This window comes from Balaenoptera acutorostrata, chromosome 11, assembly GCF_949987535.1.
Source record: "Balaenoptera acutorostrata chromosome 11, mBalAcu1.1, whole genome shotgun sequence".
NCBI lineage: Eukaryota > Metazoa > Chordata > Mammalia > Artiodactyla > Balaenopteridae > Balaenoptera > Balaenoptera acutorostrata.
The window spans coordinates 60,893,038-60,913,772 of NC_080074.1; the positions used below are offsets into that span (position 1 = coordinate 60,893,038).

At 40.6% G+C, this 20,735-nt stretch overlaps 1 non-coding gene across 1 annotated transcript; it reads right to left on the reverse strand.

The window, feature by feature from the left end:
* Positions 1-575: 575 nt before the first annotated feature.
* On the reverse strand, positions 576-647 carry TRNAK-UUU (transfer RNA lysine (anticodon UUU)). Its single transcript has one exon. It is a non-coding gene; the product is annotated as a tRNA-Lys (tRNA).
* Positions 648-20,735: the final 20,088 nt, after the last annotated feature.

Sequence of the window (20,735 nt, forward strand, 5' to 3'; positions counted from 1 at the left end):
TTTTGGTCAGGGAAAGATTTCCTGAGCATAACATTAAAGGCAGAAAACATATATAACAAAGGATTTACATTTTATTATATAAAGAACTCTTGCAAATCAACACGAAAAAACAACCTCTCCAATAGAAAGATAGGCAAAGTCCATAAACAGACAATTCCAATTGATATGGTCAGGTTTAAGTCCCAACCACCATGCTATTTGTTTTCTACTTGTCCTATCCATTTTTACTCCTTTCTTCCTGCTCACCTTAGACTATTTTTAGTATTTCATTTTATCTCCTATTATTAATTATATTTCTTTATTTTTTTCAGTAGTTGCTCTAGGGTTTACCATATGTATCTTTAACTTATCACAGTCTACATTCAAATAATATTATATGGGTTCATATATAATGTAAAAACTGTACAAAAGCATACTTCCATTTTCCCTTCTCCCATCCTTTCTACCTTCGTTATCATACATTTTACTTCTACATATATTATATCCCACTATATATTAGTACTATTTTTGTCTTGAACAGTTGATCTTTAAACAATTTTTTTTTTGGCTGTGCTGCGCAGCTTGCGGGATCTTAGTTCCCTGGCCAGGGATTGAACCTGGGCCACAGAAGTAAAAGCACTGAGTCCTAACCACTGGACAACCAGGGAACTCCCTAAACAATTTTTAAAATGTCTTTTATATTTACCCACAAGCTTACTATTTCCATGCCCTTAATTCTTTTGTGTAGATCTGTTTCTACTTGGTATCATCTTTCTTCAATCTGAAGAACCTCCTTTAATGGTTCTGGTAATGCAAGTGATCTATATATATATATTTTTTTAAATTTATTTTATTATTTATTTATTTATTTATTTTGGCTGTGTTGGGTCTTTTGTTGCTGCACACAGGCTTTCTCTAGTTGCAGTAAGTGGGGGTTACTCTTCTTTGCGGTGCGTGGGCTTCTCATTGCGGTGGCTTCTCTTGTTGCAGAACATGGGCTCTAGGCACGTGGGCTTCAGTATTTGTGGCACACGGGCTCAGTAGTTGTGGCTCACGGGCTCTAGAGCACAGGCTCAGTAGTTGTGGCTCACGGGCTTAGTTGCTTCGCGGCATGTGGGATCTTCCCGGACCAGGGCACGAACCTGTGTCCGCTGCATTGGCAGGCGGATTCTTAACCACTGCGCCACCAGGGAAGCCCGCAAGTGATATTTTTTTTTCAGCTTTCGTTTGTTTTAAAATTTCTTTTTTGCTTTCATTTTTAATGGGTATTTCCACTGGGTATAGAATTCTAGACTGATACCTTTTTCATTTAGTACTTTTTAAAGGCATCATTCCATTGTTTTCTGTCTTGAATTGTTTCTGAAGAGAGTTAATTGTTATTCTTATATTTGCTTCCATATACATAATGATCTTTTTCTCTGGCTTCTTTTCAGACGTCCTTTTTCTCATTGGTTTTCAGCAATTTTATTAATGCTGTGTCTTGATGTAGTTTTCTTTGTGTTTATACTGCTTGTGGTTCATCAAACATTTTGATCTGGGTGTTTTGATATTTTCTTCATTAAATATGGTGAATTTTTTGCCATTATTTCTTCAGATATCCTTTTCTATTCCTATTGTTTTCCAGTACTCCAAGTCACATGTATGGTAGTGTACTTGATATTGCCCAACAGGTCACTGAGGCTCTGTTCATTTTTCCCTCAGCTTTCTTTTCTTTCTATGTTTCACTTTAGATAGTTTTTATTTCTATGTCTTCAAGTTCACTGATCTTTCAACTGCATTGTCTAATTTGTTGTTAAGGCCATACAGTGGTATTTTTCATTTCTTTTATGTAGTCTCTATTTCTTTCCTCATTTTATTTATTGTTTTCTTTCTCTTGAACTTATAATAGGTGTTGAAAAATTCTTATCCACTAATTCCATAACTTCTGTCATTTCTGGTTCTATTTTTTTTTAAATTTCAGCATTATTGTGTTTTTTTAAATTTATTTTTTTATACAGCAGGTTCTTATTAGTTATCCATTTAATACATATTAGTGTATATATGTCAATCCCAATCTCCCAATTCATCACGCCACCACCCCACCCCACCCCCCCGCCACTTTCCCCACTTGGTGTCCATACGTTTGTTCTCTACATCTGTGTCTCTGATTCTGCCCTGCAAACTGGTTCATCTGTACCATTTTTCTAGGTTCCACATATATGCGTTAATATACGATATTTGTTATTCTCTGACTTACTTCACTCTGTATGACAGTCTTGATCCATCCACGTCTCTACAAATGACCCAATTTCATTCCTTTTTATGACTGAGTAATATTCCATTGTATATATGTAACACATCTTCTTTATCCATTCATCTGTTGATAGGCATTTAGGTTGCTTCCATGACGTGGCTATTGTAAATAGCGCTGCAATGAACATTGTGGTGCATGTGTCTTTTTGAATTATGGTTTTCTCTGCGTATATGCCCAGTAGTGGGATTGCTGGGTCATATGGTAATTCTATTTTTAGTTTTTTAAGGAACCTCCATACTGTTCTCCATAGTGGCTGTAACAATTTACATTCCCATCAACAGTGTAAGAGGGTTCCCTTTTCTCCACACCCTCTCCAGCATTTGTTGTTTGTAGATTTTCTGATGATGCTCATTCTAACTGGTGTGAGGTGATACTTCATTGTAGTTTTGATTTACACTTCTTTAATAATTAGTGATGTTGAGCAGCTTTTTATGTGCCTCTTGGCCATTTGTATATCTTCTTTGGAGAAAAGTCTATTTAGGTCTTCTGCCCATTTTTGGATTGGGTTGTTTGTTTTTTTTAATATTGAGCTGCATGAGCTGTTTATATATTTTGGAGATGAATCCTTTGTCCGTTGATTCATTTGCAAATATTTTCTCCCATTCTGAGGGTTGTCTTTTCATCTTGTTTAAAGTTTCCTTTGCTGTGCAAAAGCTTTTAAGTTTCATTAGGTCCCATTGGTTTATTTTTGTTTTTATTTCCATTACTCTAGGAGGTGGATCAAAAAAGATCTTGCTGTGATTTATGTCAAAGAGTGTTCTTCCTATGTTTTCCTCTAAGAGTTTTATAGTGTCCAGTCTTACATTTAGGTCTCTAATCCATTTTGAGTTTATTTTTGTGTATGGTGTTAGGGAGTGTTCTAATTTCATTCTTTTACATGTAGCTGTCCAGTTTTCCCAGCACCACTTATTGAAGAGACTGTCTGTTCTCCATTGTGTATCCTTGCCTCCTTTGTCATAGATTAGTTGACCATAGGTGCATGGGTTTACCTCTGGGCTTTCTATCCTGTTCCATTGATCTATATTTCTGTTTTGTGCCAGTACCATATTGTCTTGATTACTGTAGCTTTGTAGTATAGTCTGAAGTCGGGGAGCCTGATTCCTCCAGCTCCGTTTTTTTCCCTCAAGACGGCTTTGGCTATTCGGGGTCTTTTGTGTCTCCATACAAATTTTAAGATTTTTTGTTCTAGTTCTGTAAAAAATGCCATTGGTAATTTGATAGGGATTGCATTGAATCTGTAGATTGCTTTGGGTAGTAGAGTCATTTTCACAATATTGATTCTTGCAGTCCAAGAACATGGTATATCTCTCCATCTGTTGGTATCATCTTTAATTTTTTTCATCAGTGTCTTATAGTTTTCTGCATAAAGGTCTTTTGTCTCCCTAGGTAGGTTTATTCCTAGGTATTTTATTCGTTTTGTTGGAATGGTAAATGGGAATGTTTCCTTAACTTCTCTTTGAGATTTTTCATCATTAGTGTATAGGAATGCAAGAGATTTCTGTGCATTAATTTTGTATCCTGCAACTTTACCAAATTCATTGATTAGGTCTAGTAGCTTTCTGGTGGCATCTTTAGGATTCTCTATATATAGTATAATGTCATCTGCAAACAGTGACAGTTTTACTTCTTTTCCCATTTGTATTCCTTTTATTTCTTTTTCTTCTCTGATTGCCGTGGCTAGGACTTCCAAAACTATGTTGAATAATAGTGGTGAGAGTAGACATCTTTGTCTTGTTCCTGATCTTAGAGGAAATGCTTTCAGTTTTTCACTATTGAGAATGATGTTTGCTGTGGGTTTGTCATATATGTCCTTTATTATGTTGAGGTAGATTCCCTCTATGCCCACTTTCTGGAGAGTTTTTATCATAAATGGGTGTTGCATTTTGTCAAAAGCTTTTTCTGCATCTATTGAGATGATCATATGGTTTTTATCCTTCAATTTGTTAATATGGTGTATCACATTGATTGATTTGCATATATTGAAGAATCCTTGCATCCCTGGGATAAATCCCACTTGATCATGGTGTATGATCCTTTTAATGTGTTGTTGGATTCTTTTTGCTAAATTTTGTTGAGGATTTTTGCATCTATATTCATCAGTGGTATTGGTCTGTGATTTTCTTTTTTTGTAGTATCTTTGTCTGGTTTTGGTGTCAGGGTGATAGTGGCCTCATAGAATGACTTTGGGAGTGTTCCTTCCTCTGCAATTTTTTGGAAGAGTTTGAGAAGGATGGGTGTTAGCTCTTCTCTAAATGTTTGATAGAATTCACAGTGAAGACATCTGGTCCTGGACTTTTGTTTGTTGGAAGATTTTTAATACAGTTTCAATTTCATTACTTGTGATTTGTCTGTTCATATTTTCTATTTCTTCCTGGTTCAGTCTTGGAAGGTTATACCTTTCTAAGAATTTGTCCATTTCTTCCAGGTTGTCCATTTAATTGGCATAGAGTTGCTTGTAGTAGTCTCTTAGGATGCTTTGTATTTCTGCGGTGTCTGTTGTAACTTCTCCCTTTTCATTTCTAATTTTATTGATTTGAGTCCTCTCCCTCTTTTTCTTGATGAGTCTGGCTAATGGTTTATCAATTTTGTTTATCTTCTCAAAGAACCAGCTTTTAGTTTTATTGATCTTTGCTATTGTTTTCTTTGTTTCTATTTCATTTATTTCTGCTCTGATCTTTATGATTTCTTTCCTTCTACTAACTTTGGTTTTTTTTTGGTTCTCCTTCCTCTAATTGCTTTAGATGTAAAGTTAGGTTCTTTATTTGAGATTTTTCTTGTTTCTTGAGGTAGGCTTGAATTGCCATAAACTTCCCTCTTAGAACTGTTTTTGCTGCATCCCATAGGGTTTGGATCGTCGTGTTTTCATTGTAATTTGTCTCTAAGTGTTTTTTGATTTCCTCTTTGATTTCTTCAGTGATCTCTTGGTTATTTAGTAACGTATTGTTTAGTGTCCATGTGTTTGTGTTTCTTACGTTTTTTTCCCTGTAATTGATTTCTAATCTCACAGCGTTGTTGTCAGAAAAGATGCTTTATATGATTTCAATTTTCTTAAATTTACTGAGACTTGATTTGTGATGCAAGATGTGATCTATCCTGGAGAATGTTCCGTGTGCACTTGAGAAGAAAGTGTAATCTGCTGTTTTGGGATGGAATGTCCTATAAATATCAATTAAATCTATCTGGTCTATTGTGTCATTTAAAGCTTGTGTTTCCTTATTAATTTTCTGTTTGGATGATCTGTCCATTGGTGTAAGTGAGGTGTTAAAGTTCCCCATTATTATTGTGTTACTGTCGATTTCCTCTTTTATAGCTGTTAGCAGTTGCCTTATGTATTGAGGTCTCCTATGTTGGGTGCATATATGTTTATAATTGTTATATATTCTTCTTGGATTGACCCCTTGATCGTTATATAGTGTCCTTCCTTGTCTCTTATAACATTCTTTATTTTAAAATCTATTTTATCTGATATGAGTATTGCTACTCCAGCTTTCTTTTGATTTCCATTTGCATGGAATATCTTTTTCCATCCCCTCACTTTCAGTCTGTATGTGTCCCTAGGTCTGAAGTGGGTCTCTTGTAGACAGCATATATATGGGTCTTGTTTTTGTGTCCATTCAGCAACTCTCTGTGTTTTGGATGGAGCATTTAATTCATTCACATTTAAGGTAATTATCGATGTGTATGTTCCTATTACCATTTTCTTAATTGTTTTGGGTTTGTTTTTGTAGGTCCTTTCTTCTCTTGTGTTTCCCACTTAGAGAAGTTCCTTTAGCATTTGTTGTAGAGCTGGTTTGGTGGTGCTGAATTCTCTTAGCTTTTGCTTGTCTGTAAAGCATTTGATTTCTCCATCAAATCTGAATGAGATCTTTGCCGGGTAGAGTAATCTTGGTTGTAGGTTCTTCCCTTTCATCACTTTAAATATATCATGCCACTCCCTTCTGGCTCATAGAGTTTCTGCTGAGAAATCAGCTGTTAACCTTATGGGAGTTCCTTTGTATGTTATTTGTCATTTTTCCCTTGTTGCTTTCAGTAATTTTTCTTTGTCTTTAATTTTTGCCAGTTTGATTACTATGTGTCTCAGCGTGTTTCTCCTTGGGTTTATCCTGCCTGGGACTCTCTGCACTTCCTGGACTTGGGTGGCTATTTCCTTTCCCATGTTAGGGAAGTTTTCGACTATAATCTCTTCAAATATTTTCTCGGGTCCTTTCTCTCTCTTTTCTCCTTCTGGGACCCCTATAATGTGAATGTTGTTGTGTTTAATGTCCCAGAGGTCTCTTAGGCTGTCTTCATTTCTTTTCATTCTTTTTTCTTTATTCTGTTCCACAGCAGTGAATTCCACCATTCTGTCTTCCAGGGCACTTATGTTTTATTCTGCCTCAGTTATTCTGCTATTGATTCCTTCTAGTGTAGTTTTCATTTCAGTTATTGCATTGTTCATCTCTGTTTGTTTGTTCTTTAATTCTTCTAGGTTTTTGTTAAACATCTTGCATCTTGCATCTTCTCGATCTTTGCCTCCATTCTTTTTCCGAGGTCCTGGATCATCTTCTCTATCATTATTCTGAATTCTTTTTCTGGAAGGTTGCCTATCTCCACTTCATTTAGTTGTTTTTCTGGGGTTTTATCTTGTTCCTTCATCTGGTACATAGCCCTCTGCCTTTTCATCTTGTCTATCTTTCTGTGAATGTCTCTGGGTCTATTTTTATTGTCTGATTTTTCTGCTGGCTATAGATCCCATTTTCCTTTTTTATGTTATTTATTTCCTTATTTATTTATTTGATGGTTGCAAGGAGCATGTCTAGTAATTTTTTATTAGATGCTGGACATTGTGAATGTTACATTGTTGAGTTTCTGGATTTTATTTCCTTCCTTTAAAGAGTGTTGGGCTTTGTTCTGGCAGGCAGCTAATTTACTTGAATATCAGCTTGATACTTTTGAGGCATGTTTTTAAACTTTGTTAGGGAAGGTCTAGGGTAGCTTTACTCTCAGGCTTGTAGGTGTCCTACTCCTAAGGCATAGCTTTTTTGAAGTCTCTACTGAATACTCTGAGTATTCAACAAGGTCTCTTCAGTCTGACTGGTTGGAACTCTAATTTTCCCATCGCTGTGTAAGTGCCAGTAATTATACACTTTGTAATTCTTCAGCAGTTGTTTTTTTACCTGATAGTTGATTTTTGGCCAGTTTCATGGAGTCTCCCCTCTCACTCCCATCCATGAGCAGTCTATTGTTCAGTCAAAGACTCACAGGGCCACTATGAAAATTTGTGGAGCTCTTTCCTCACATAGCTCTCTTCTGTCTAGTACTGTCTTCCACAGAATCGCACCTCTTCAGCCTTTCCAAAATCTAATCTCTGTCCCTTTATCTCAGCAAAACCACTGTACTCTGCTTGGATTTCCCATCCCTGTGATATTGTCTGGAACGTATCTCTGGTCAGATAGTTGGGATAATTGAAAGGCTCACATAATATGTTTTCTTTCCTTTTCTCTCAGGGATTGTAAACCTGTGTTGCCTTTGGCCAATATCTGAAAACAGTTCATCTATTTTGTACAGTTTTCTAGTTGTTTTTTTTTTTTAATTAAATGGTGGGAGGGCTAATTTGTCAGATTACTTTGCCATGTAGAAATAAACAGACAATTCAATTTTCACTGGATATAGAATTATACGTTGGCATTTTTTCTTTCAGTACTTCAAAGATGTCATTCCATTGTCTTCTGACTTGCACTGCTATCTTTGTTTTTCCAAACGTAATGTGTCTTTATCAGGAATGAAAAGTAAAACAACAATAGGATATACTTTACTATTACGTTGTTTAAAAAAAAAAGAGTATAGTGTTCATAAGTACCAGAGAAATGGGCACACTCATACTTCTGCTGGTGCAAATTGTTAAAGTCTTCTTGTAGGGACAATTTGTCAAAAATATTAAAGGCCTATAGCCAAAAATCAGGAAAAGCCCAAGTTTCCATCAGCAGATAAATGAATAAAGAAAATGTGATATATACATATAATAGAATGTTATTCAGCCATAAAATGAATAAAATTCTGACATATGCCAAAAATGGATGAATCTCGGTAACATCATGCAAGTGAAAGAAGCCAGACACAAAAAAGGACAAATATTATATGATTCCACTTAAATGAGGTACCTATAATAGGAAAATTCATGGAGATAATAGGTAGAGTAGAGATTAACAGGGGCTGGGAGAGGTGGAATGAGGAGTTATTGTTTTATGGGTAGAGAGTTTTTGCTTGAGATGATGAAAAAGTTCTGGAAATAGATAGTGGTGATAGGTACACAATGTTGTTAATGTACTTAATGCCACTGCATTTTTACTTATAAAATGATTAAAATATGTATATTTTATAACAATTTTTAAAAATGTTAATGAGAGGCCTAAAAAAGATTTTTTTTTAGACAAAGAAATTATTCTTGCAAGAAATTGTCCTAAGGAAAATACAAGGAGGTATGTAGAGATTTAGTCACAAGGATGTTTTGTTAAGAGTATTTTTACAAAAACAAAATGAGACAAAATAAAACAAAAATAAAGAATACAATTTTTTTTTGGCCGTACCACATGGCTTGTGGGATCTTAATTCTCCAACCAGGGCTTGAAATTGGGCCCTCAGCAGTGAAAGTGCAGAGTCCTAACCACTGGACAACCAGGGAATTCCCAAGAGTACAATTTTAATGTCCCCAAACAAGCCATTGATGAAATATACTATGATGTATAACAGACTGCCATAGAGAAATTTTAAAAAACAACTTTTTTTTTTTTTTTAAAGATTTATTTATTGATTGATTGCTGTGTTGGGTCTTCGTTTCTGTGCAAGGGCTTTCTCTAGTTGCGGCAAGTGGGAGCCACTCTTCATCGCGGTGCGCAGGCCTCTCACTATTGCAGACTCTTTTGTTGCGGAGCACAGGCTCCAGACGCACAGGCTCAGTGGTTGTGGCTCACGGGCCTAGGTGCTCCGCGGCATGTGGGATCTTCCCAGACCAGGGCTCGAACCCGTGTCCCCTGCATTGGCAGGCAGATTCTCAACCACTGCGCCACCAGGGAAGCCCCTGTTCTTTTTAAGAAGAACACTTAATTACATGGAAAGACTAAGAGGAAATACTGCAAAATGTTAGTGGTGGTTATTTCTGGGTAGTGGGATTATAGATGATTTTTCTTTTGTTTTATGTAATTTTTATGTTCTAAATTTATTACAATAAATATGCATTTTTAATAAACTAAAAATTGAAGTTTGTTTTATTTTTATTTATTTATTTGTTTATTTATTTATGGCTGTGTCGGGTCTTAGTTGCGGCACACGGAATCTTCGTGAGGCATGTGGGATCTTTCGTTGTGGAGCAGGCTCTTCACTATGGTGCACAGGCTTCTTTCTAGTTGTGGCTCGTGGGTTTCTCTCTAATTGTGGTGTGTGGGTATTCTCGCTCTAGCTGTGGCTGGGGGGGCTCCAGGGCACGTGGGTTCTGTAGTTGTGGTGCGTGGGGTCCAGAGCGTGAGGACTCTGTAGTTTGCAGCAAGCGGGCTCTCTCTTTGATGCGCGCGAGCCCAGTAGTTGTGGTGCACCGGCTTAGTTGCCCCTCGGCATGTAGGATCTCAGTTCCCCCACCAGGGATCAAACCCATGACCCCTGCATTGGATGGCTGATTCTTTACCCCTGGACCGCCACCTGAAGTTTATTTTAAAATGTTTTATCCATCCTTCAGAGATCAGCTGAGAAGTTACTCATCTGTTAACTGTTCTCAGAATCTTCCAACTGAAAATGGTTGTTTCCGTCTCCAAATTCTATAGCCTCTTATATGTCTCTCATGGTACTTATCACATAGGCCCATGTATTAAAGTAATTTAAGAGTCTGGTTTACCTCTCCTGCTCAGCACACGTGAGACTACCTTACCAGGCACTACCTAAATCAGGAATATTGCCTATTTCAGCACCACTTGATTAACAATCTGTATGACTCAGGTTAGCACAGTGGTCCCCAACCTTTTTGGCACCAGGGACTGGTTTCGTGGAAGACAGTTTTTCCACGGATGGCGGGGGTTGGAGGATGGTTCAGGCGGTAATGCGAACGATGGGAGCGGCAGATGAAGCTTCGCTCGCTAGCCCACCGCTCACCTCCAGCTGTGCGGCCTGGTTCCTAACAAAACTACAATGAGGTATCACCTCACAGCGGTTAGAATGGGCATCATCAGAAAATCTACAAACAACAAATGCTGGAGAGGGTGTGGAGAAAAGGGAACCCTCTTGCACTGTTGGGGGGAATGTAAATTGATACAGCCACTATGGAGAACTGATCTAGAGAAAGGGTTGGGTCTTCCTGAGTTCAGGTATTTCTAAGGTTAATGATATTTGAATGGATTATTTAACCTAATTTAGAAACATGAAATTATTGGGAAGAACAACACTATGTAAACTACTTATATATTCAGCAAGCAGTTAACATAGACAGACATAGAGTTAGTTCCAAGTGTGTTTTTGTTTAATGTAAATCCCTCTGCTTAGAGTTCCTCTTCTTGGGTGGCGAGCTTGTTTTAATTGGATTGTACAAACAATATTTTATCTAGCAATAATGTCCCAGATAATAATGTGCAGGCTGTAACAATGCTAAAACACTCAAATACAAACACAGATTCAGTGAATTATAGTTTCTAATGTGCAACGTAAGGTACAGTGTTTTCTGCTCCACTTGTTTCTGCCCTTGGTATAAACATTTTTGCACTTTGTACATACTTATTCCTGCTAGATTGGAAGCTCCTCATGGCAGTGTAAACAAGACTAGTTTTATTCATATCTGAATTCCTGGTTCTTGGTACCTAATGCATAATGAAACACAATATAGATGTTTGTTGAATGACTCTAGTCACTAGGGTTCAGACTCAGAAGACCTGGGTTCACATCTCAGTTCCACTTGCCATGGGCAAAACTTAGTTGATCTGAATGTTACTTTGCTCCACTATAAAGATAAGACTAATGATAAAACCTAGTCTGCAACATTGTTATGAGAATTAGAGATAAGGAATATGAAGGCTTTTTAAACTGTCCATCCCATGATAAAGTTATTATTAATTAAGTTTTGAAGTAGAGAACTGATGGTAAGATCATGGAATAACCAGGAGAGACCAGATATATGCCTCTCAAAAGACCTCAACAAGATGGTATTAATTTTCTTGGTGTGTTTACCATGGCCAGGATCTTGCAAATATCCCCACAGGGTCAGACATCTGGTTTTGTCAGCACAGAGAGGAGATCTTGGGGTCAGACTCATATTAGTCAAGCTCACAAGACTTGCATAAACCAGAATATATAAACTATAGTGTCAATTTACCAATTTACACATACTACATCTGCCATGAAAAACAGAGTATTTGGGTCAGCACAACCAGCCCTCTACCTTCCCACAAACATTGCTCCTAATTTGGTTCACCAAATTATATTCAGAAGGTCTCTTGGTGAACATGCGTGTTTCCCATGACTGCTGTAACAAATTACCACAAACATGGTGACTTAAAACAGTGAAAACTTATTCTCTCACAGTTCTGGATCCCAGAAGTTCAAAATCAGTGTCACTGGATCAAAATCAAGGTGCAGCAAAGCAGCACTCCCCTCAGAGGCTGTAAGGGAGACTCTATTCCTGGCCTTTTCCAGCTTCTGGTGGTCGCCAGCATTCCTTAGCTTGTGACAGCATCCCTCCAATCTCTGCCTCTGTCTTCGCACTGTCTTCTCTTCTTTGTATGTGAAATCTCCCTTTCTCTCTGGTTTGTAAGGATACATTTGATTGCATTTAGCGCCCACTCAGATAATCCAAAATAATCTCCTCTTGTCGAAATCCTTAATTTAATCACATCTGCAAAGTCCTCCCCCACTTCTTTTTTTTGCCATATAAGGTAATAGGTTCCAGGGATTCAGAGATGGATGTCTTTTTTGGGAGGCACAGTTTTCAGCCTACCGCAGGATGGAAATTGGGATTTGAAAAGTAAATTATACTACTAGAAAGACTGAAGGCATCAGACTACACTGTGGTGCATTTACTTTCACAGTAGGAATGGCCTTGTCAAATGTCCTGAATACTCAAGTCTACTGCCAAGATTCATTTTCTCAACACAGTTCTTGGATGGCCATTGCCAGTGTCTGCTTCTGTGACTGCTATATGTTTTTTAATTTTTAAAAAATTTAAAAAAATTTTGGCTGCGTTGGGCCTTCATTGTGGCGTGTGGGCTTTCTCTAGCTGTGGTGAGCGGGGGCTACTCTTTGTTGCGGTGCATGGGCTTCTCATTTTGGTGGCTTCTCTTGTTGCAGAGCACGGGCTCTAGGCTCGCGGGCTTCAGTATTGCGGCACACGGGCTCAGTAGTTGTGGCTCGTGGGCTGTAGAGCACAGGCTCAATAGTTGTGGTGCACGGGCTTAGTTGCTCTGCGGCATGTGGGATCTACCCAGGCCAGGGCTTGAACCCGTGTCCCCTGCTTTGGCAGGCGGATTCTTAACCACTGCACAACCAGAGAAGCCCCTGTGACTGCTTTTTAATGCCTCCATGACTAACAAAACTCCTTTTGATGAGCCTAGTTTTTCTTTCCTCTTTTTCCTTTCTTTCTTCCTTCCTTTCTTTTTTCCTTCTTCTTTTTCTTTCTTTCTTTCTTTTTTTTTTTGTCTTGCCTGGGAACTATTCTATTTCTTTAATTGGTGGCCTTGCCTAGCTCTGTTATGATCCACTATCCGTGAATGTTTATAGTTTAATTCTTTTTATTTTTTTGCTTCACTGCACAGCTTGCAGGATCTTAGTCCCCCGACCAGGGATTGAACCTGGGCCACGGCAGTGAAAGCCCGGAATTCTAACCACTAAGCCACCAGGGAACTCCCCTAATTCATTTCTCTTTATTTATTATTATTATTTTTTTAATTTTTATTTATTATTTATTTATTATGTTTATTTTTGGCTGTGTTGGGTCTTCGTTTCTGTGTGAGGGCTTTCTCCAGTTGCGGCGAGTGGGGGCCACTCTTCATCGCGGTGCACGGGCCTGTCACTATCGCGGCCTCTCTTGTTGCGGAGCAGAGGCTCCAGACGCTCAGGCTCAGTAGTTGTGGCTCACGGGCCCAGTTGCTCCGCGGCATGTGGGATCTTCCCAGACCAGGGCTCGAACCCGTGTCCCCTGCATTGGCAGGCAGATTCTCAACCACTGCGCCACCAGGGAAGCCCCATTTCTCTTTAAATTGAAGTATAACTGAACTACAGCACTATGTTAGTTCCAGGTGCACAAAATAGTTATTCCATAGTTCTGTATGTTAGAAAATGATCACCACTATAGTGTAATTTTTAAAAATTAATTAATTAATTAATTAATCTATTTGGCTGCTCCAGGTCTTAGTTGCAGCATGTGGGATCTTTCAGTTGCAGCCTGTGGGATCTAGTTCCCTGACCAGGGATTGAACCCAGGCCCCCTGCATTCGGAGCGAGAAGTCTTAACCGCTGGACCTCCAGGGAAGTCCCACTAGCATGTTAAACTTTTCTTGTTTAAATTGCCATGTGGTTTCTCTTTCCTGGTCAGACCTGGACTGATACAATAACTCATCAGAACTATCAGGCAAGGACTTTAAAGCAGCTATTATAACAATTCTGAATGAAGTAAAGAAAAATATGCTCATAATAAGTGGAAAAATAGAAAATAGCAGAAGACTAGAAACTATAAAAAAGTACCAAATGAAAATTCTAGAACTGAAAAATACAGTATTTGAAATTTAAAAATCACTGAATGGACTTAATAGCAGTTTGGAGATAAGAAAAATTCAGTGAACTTGAAGATAGTTCAAGAGAAACTATCCAGTGTGAAGAATATAGAGAAAAAGAAAAGACTGAAAAATGTGAACAGAACTTCAGAAACATATAATATCAGAACTGTTATATACATTTATTTAATTGGAGTCACAGGAGAGGAAAGAGAGAATGGGGTAGAAAACTCTGTGAAGAAATAATGGCTGAACACTTCCCAAATTTGGTGAAAGACATAAATTTTCAGATCAAAGAAGCTCAGCAACTGTTGGTGGAAATGTAAATTGGTCAGCCACTGTGGAAAACATTATGGAGATTCCTCAAAAAACTAAAAATAGGACTACCATGCTACCCAGCAATTCCACGCTTGGGTATATATATATGAACCCCAATGTTCATAGCAGCACTATTTACCATAGCCAAGATGTGGAAGCAACCTAAGGGTCCTCAACAGACAAATGGATAAAGATGTGCATATATATGTATACACACACACACACACACACACACACACAATGGAATACTACTCAGCCATAAAAAGAAATTTTGCCATTTGTAACAACATAGATGGACTTGGAGGGTATTATGCTAAGTGAAATAAATCAGACCAAGAAAGACAAATATATCACTTACGTGTGGAATCTAAAAAAATAAAACTAGTGAATATAGCAAAAAAGAAACAGACTCACAGCTATAGAGAACTAACTAGTGTTTACAAGTGGGGAGAGGAAAGAAGGGAGGGGCAAGATATGGATAGGGGATTAAGAGGTACATATTACTTTGTATAAAATAAATAAGTGGGACTTCCCTGGTGGTCCAGTAGGTAAGACTCTGTGCTCCCGATGCAGGGGGCCCGGGTTTGATACCTGGTTGGGGAACTAGATCCTGCATGCATGCCGCAACTAAGAGTTCGCATGCTGCAACTAAAAGATCTTGCATGCCACAACTAAGAGCTGGTGCAACCAAAATAAACAAATAAATATTTTAAAAAATAAATAGGACGTCCCTGGTGGCACAGTGGTTGAGAACCCGCCTGCCAATGCAGGGGACACGGACTCGAGCCCTGGTCTGGGAAGATCCCACATGCCGCAGAGCAACTAAGCCATTGCGCCACAACTACTGAGCCTGCGTTCTAGAGCCAGCGAGCCACAATTACTGAGCCCATGTGCCACAACTACTGAAGCCCGTGTGCCTAGAGCCCGTGCTCTGCAAAAAGAGAAGCCACCACGATGAGAAGCCCGCACACTGCAGCAAAGAGTAGCCCCCGCTCGTCGCATCTAGAGAAAGCCCACGAGCAGCAAGAAGACCAAATGCAGCCAAAAAAAAAAAAAAAAAAAAAAAGCAGCTCAGCAAACCACATTTAAGCACATCACAGTCAAACTGTTGAAAACCAAAAATTAGAGGCAATCTTGAAAGCAGTTTGAGAAAAATGACATGTTACCATATAGAGGACCAATGATTTTTTTTTCTTTTTGGCTGCGTTGAGTCTTTGCTGCTGCACGTGGGCTTTCTCCAGATGCGGAGAGCGGGGCCTACTCTTTGTTACGGTGCACGTGTTTCTCATTGCGGTGGCTTCTCTTGCTGCAGAGCACGGGCTCTAGGTGCATGGGCTTCAGTTGTTGTGCCTTGTGGGCTCTTGAGCACAGGCTCAGTAGTTGTGGCACATGGCCTAGTTGCTCTGCGGCAGGTGGGATCTTCCCGGACCAGGGCTTGAACCTGTGTCCGCTGCATTGGCAGGCGGATTCTTAACCACTGCACCACCAGGGAAGTCCAGGACCAATGATTGAATTACCATGGGTTTCTCATCAGAAACTATGGAGATCAGCAGTTTAAAGTCTCAAAGGAAAAAAAAAAAACCTATTGACGTAGAATTCTATATTTAGTTTTACATGGCATAAACATGGTTACTGGAAGTCACCCATTTGACCCTGTGGAAGGGGGACAGAGAAAGGGTAATCATTGTGAGATGGACAAATACCCTGAGGAAGTAACCACCACAGTTATGTACATACACCTCTACCCTCTACATATTTATTTTCATGATCTATCTGGGAATTTTGGCAGAAAAGTTTTTTTTTCCCAGGGTTTATGATATACTTTTAATTTTTTTTTTTTGGCTGCATTGGGTCTTTGTTGCTGCTCGTGGGCTTTCTCTAGTTGCGACGAGCGGGGGCTACTCTTCGCTGCAGTGCACAGGCTTCTCATTGCGGTGGCTTTTCTTGTTGTGGAGCACGGGCTCTAGGCACGCGGGCTTCAGTAGTTGTGGCACGTGGGCTCAGTAGTTGTTGCTCACAGGCTCTAGAGCACAGGCTCAGTAGTTGTGGCGCATGGGCTTAGTTGCTCCTCGGCATGTGGGATCTTCCTGGACCAGGGCTCGAACCCATGTCCCCTGCATTGGCAGGTGGATTCTTAGCCACTGCACCACCAGGGAAGCCCCTATTTTTAAAATTTTTATTGGGGTATAGTTGATTTACAATGTTGTGTTAGTTTCAGGTATACAACAAAGTGAATCTGTTATACATACGTATATCCACTCTTTTTAAGATTCTTTTCCCATGTAGGCCATTACAGAGTATTGAGTAGAGTTCCCTGTGCTATACAGTAGATCCTTATTAGTTATTTATTTTATATATAGTAGTGTGTATGTGTCAATTGGCAGTAAAGTTTAAAAAGCACTGACAGAGTCAATAAGTAAAGCAATGAATGACAGCTGAATACTCATTCCTTATATTTGTCTAGTCAGAAAAGCAACTTTCAATTTGCCTTCAGTACATGACCTTAATCTAAGCTGGGTTTGGTTTCATGTGCTTCTTCAGCTCCCCAACCTGATTGCCCTTTTCTCTTGCTTCTCTTTTACACTCTTTTTGCCACTGGCCACCACCATTGGCCTAATAGCAGAGGGATTACATCTTGCCAACCAGTTCTTTCTGATCTTATTGATCACCATGGCTACTCTGGTCAGTAGCCAGCCTTACTTTGTGGCCAGCGATCAAATGAATATTTTTCCACCTGTTCCAGCTTTTGGTTTTCAAAGATCTCTCTGATTTTTCCTGCCAGTGTACTTCCATCCTATCAAAATCTGGCTTCCTTTTTGAAAGTAGGCAGATATTTATGTATCATCCCAATTTTTTATAACATGGAAGCATCACTCCTGTGATAACACACACGTGCACACACACACACACACGCACTAAGGGGTCTTACGAAACTGGGCAACAGGCAAGCACACATTCGTAGGAATAGTTTCTGGATAAAAAAAAAATCTGAGAATACAGTCTTCCTTAGGATCAATGGTCTTCTTTCTCAGCTATCTTTTCCTATTTCCCTTTTCAGAAAATTCCTTCACAGCTGAGGAGCAGTGCTCCCTATGCCAAAGCAGCTCCAACTCAGACTGGAATATGATGTCTCTGTCACTGTAAAGTCCTTGAGCTCTTTCATCCTCACTCTGTGCAGGATATACTTGTACTGTGCCAATGCTTCCCCCATTGTCAAACTAATGAGTTCACTACAAAGCAAAAACAAAACTACACTGGTGAACACCCACTATTTTTCTGAAGTAAGTTAGGGGCAAAACAGGGGATGCAGAAGAGAACTGTCTCCCTACATACCCCCTCCACCCAGGTCAAGGGCAGCCTTCTCACCCCAACGGCCGTCTCCTCCGCAGTTGCTGCCCTGACAGAAAACAGAGAAACTTGTGTCTTTCCCAAGGTCTCTGTCCCACATTTAGTTACTACCCTCTTCAAAAGGGGAAGTCAGTGCTGAACTCCTTCCCTGGCTAACCTCCTATCAAACACTTTTGCCAACACCAAAGGGAGACAAATGTGGATTTTCCAGGCCCATGACAGTCCCCAAACATTAAGGCAGACCTGGGGTCACAGAGAGAAGACAGAAGGCCAAATTTCTCCCCAGCATCCCACTTCGCTTGGGAAAATCAATAAAGATCAGTTTGGGTTTTGTTAAGGAAAAGGCTGCCGTTCCCAGAAGGAGCAAAAATCCTTTGTGTTACCATCATTTCCTTATCATCCCAGATGCCGAAAGAACACTTACACTCATTCCTCTACTCCCCTCCTTATTCCAGACGCTAGAATTTATCCTCTCATGCAGCCCTTCGACACTGTGCTGGGTAATGGGACCACCAGCAGAAGCCTCCAGCATCTCCAGGGGAGTCCTGTGGGAAGGCACCTTTGTATGTGGATTGCAGAAGGGGAGCAGACCTTGGTCTCCCCAACACTTGACAGGAACCGAAGAGCTGAGGGATTTGGGTCTGATGTCCTCTCAACCGAGCCAGTTTAGGCTAGTGCCTGTGGGGTTGCGTGTTCAAGGAACAGCGGGTGGGAGGGAATGCCAGAAAGTGTTTGTAATGGGGGTTGAGGAAGTTTGGGGTATCCTGGGAACAGAATATGCTGGCCCAGGCCTGAGCCATCCCCAAGCCCCTCCCACTTCCCGGTTAGTAACCAGATCCAGCTGTGCACAATCCTGGCCATCGCTTCCCATCTGGCTTCTAGGAACTCATAACTAATTAAAGGAGTGTGTGTGTTTGTTGGGGGAGGGGTCCTCTTAAAAACAGAGGTTTCCAAGATAACGGCTTGGCAAGAACTCAATCCCATCCAGCCAGGCAAACTGCCCTCTCTCCTGACCCCCTCAGGGCTCTCAGGGGAAAACAGGCCAGAGGCTGACACTATATTTCTCCCACATTTCTCTAGATCAAGAACAGTATCTAGGCCAGCCCTAACTTGGTTACACCCTACGTTTTTCTCACCTCCAGTTTCCAGTTTCAGACCCCAGACTTGCCCTTTATATACTAGAATGTCCAGCCCTCCAGGTCACCCCGTTAGGGTGAGGATGCTGTCAGAGGGGGGTGGGTGCGGATTTGGAGATTGGCTTCTCCTGGGCTTAGAGACCTCTGCCAACCTTTGCCCTTCACCCACAGCCCCATAGCTCCTGAACATAAGAAAGTACTCTCAGAATCTTACCTACTTCCTGCTGCTACAGTTTAAAATATTTTAATTAAAAATATTTCTATACAAACTCTTGTACCACAATCTGTGGGCAGAGAGGGAAAGCAGTTTGCAGGATGGGAGCAAGCCAGCCAAAGAACCCAGGAGCTCTTTCTCTCAGACTCAAGTTCTCTTTTTGGGGCAGGCAGACCGCATGTCCTAACCCTTTGCACACATTCCCACATGTCCCCCAGTGAGAGATGACAAATTCAGAGGGAAAAAGAGCTGGGCCAGCTTGGCGCAGGGGGTGGGGACTGGCGGAAGTGGAGGTCATTATGCCGTTATGGGAACAGTTAGTCATGCAGTCTTGCACACAGGCCCGGCTTGCAGTTCCTGGCTCTCAGGGGTTTGTTTGGGGGCCTGTGGAAACTCTTGGGAGACTGCGAAGATCATAGCTTGGGCCTGAGGCTCTGCTGCTTCTTCCTAGCTGTGTGACCCAAAGTAACCTGTTAGAGACTCAGTCTCCTTTTCCATAGAAGGTGATAATACCAGCCCACAGGGTTGTTGTTGAGATTTAAATGAGATAAACTATTTGGCAACTTTTACTGTTTCACTCTGTTCTTTCCCTGGCTCCTTAGTGTCTAGAATGTGGCTCTGAGGCCAGAGTGAGTGCCCACCCTTTACCTTTTACAATAACCATTCTCTCTCTCACTAACGTACTAACATACACTCCTAAGCATTCTTCCCCTACCCCCGCTTTTTGTTGTTGTTGTTGTTGCTATATGAGGTGCCCAAGGGGAGGGAGTAATCTTCTATTGCATTCATCTTACTTTACTCCTTTCCCTTTCCCCACACCCCTCTCGGCTCCTGTCCCTCCCTCACTATGCTCACTACCTCCTTTCACTTTCTCTCCCATCCCACTCACAGTCTCCATCCAGGGGCTGAGGCTGGGCTGGCAGAGCTGGAGCTGAACTCAGAGCCACTGACAGTTCCAAGTAAATGCATCAAAATGTTACTAGTGGTTCTCTTCTGGGTAGGATTTACTGGTGGTTTTCATTCTCTTCCTTGCTTATTTTGGTATTTTCCAAATTTACTATAATGAGCAATGGATAACTTATTCAGAAAAAAAAGAAATAGAAGGCTTCTCTGGTGGCGCAGTGGATAAGAATTTGCCTGCCAGTGCAGGGGACACAGGTTCAGTCCCTGGTCCAGGAAGATCCCACATGCCACGGAGCAACTAAGCCCGTGCGCCACATCTACTGAGCCTACGTGCCTAGAGCCTGTGCTCCGCAACAAGAGAAGCCACCGCAATGAGAAGCCCGTGCACCGCAACGAAGAGTAGCCCCTGCTCGCCACAACTAGAGAAAGCCCGCGTGCACCAACGAGGACCCAACACAGCCAAAAATAAATAAAATAAAAATTTTAAAAAAGGAAAAAAAATAGAGAAGACTTTAATCAGAAAAAAATATATAATTTTCAATTGGCCATGTCCTCTTCTCAAAAGAAGAGGGATTGAGGGATAGAGGGGTGGAAAGAGGAAGAGAAGGGCAGGGCTGAGAAAAGCCCTGCAGGGGGCTGAACGGAGCTGGTTCCCAAGCTCCCTCATTTCCTGTGGGCAGCAGCCTTGATCATGGCCTCAGTCACGGCCTCTGTCACTCATCAGTCAGAGGCTATGTCCTTGCTTGCCTGTCACTGGCCATTTGGGACTTAGTCACTTGATTATTACTCAGTTGAGTGCTGAGTGGGTCAAGAGGACCAGCATC